Raw genomic sequence first — 349 nt, 5'->3', positions numbered from 1 at the left:
AAAAAAAGGAAAAAGAAAAAAGGAACAAAAAGGGGGGGAAAAGGGAAACAAGAAAGGGAAAAGAAAAAAAAAGGGAAACAGGAAAGGGAAACAGGAAAGGAAAAAGAAAAAATTAAAAAGGAATGAAGGAAAAAGAAGAAAAGAAAAAGGGGGGAAACGAAAAATTCAAAAGGAAAAGGGAAAAGGAATAAAGAAATAAAAAAATTAAAAGGAAAACGGGGAAAAAGAAAACGGGGGAGAGAAAATGCGGGGAAAAAAACGATGGAAAAAAGCGAAAAAAAAGAGAAAAACCTCAAAGCCTGTTGAGCTCAATCCCCGCCCCGGCCGTGCCCGCTCCCGGCGCTCCCGA

This window comes from Corvus brachyrhynchos, unplaced genomic scaffold (assembly GCF_000691975.1).
Source record: "Corvus brachyrhynchos isolate BGI_N302 unplaced genomic scaffold, ASM69197v1 scaffold514, whole genome shotgun sequence".
In the NCBI taxonomy this organism is placed as follows: Eukaryota; Metazoa; Chordata; class Aves; order Passeriformes; family Corvidae; genus Corvus; species Corvus brachyrhynchos.
The sequence above is the reverse complement of the archived record's forward strand: the minus strand, read 5'-3'. Positions refer to the sequence as shown.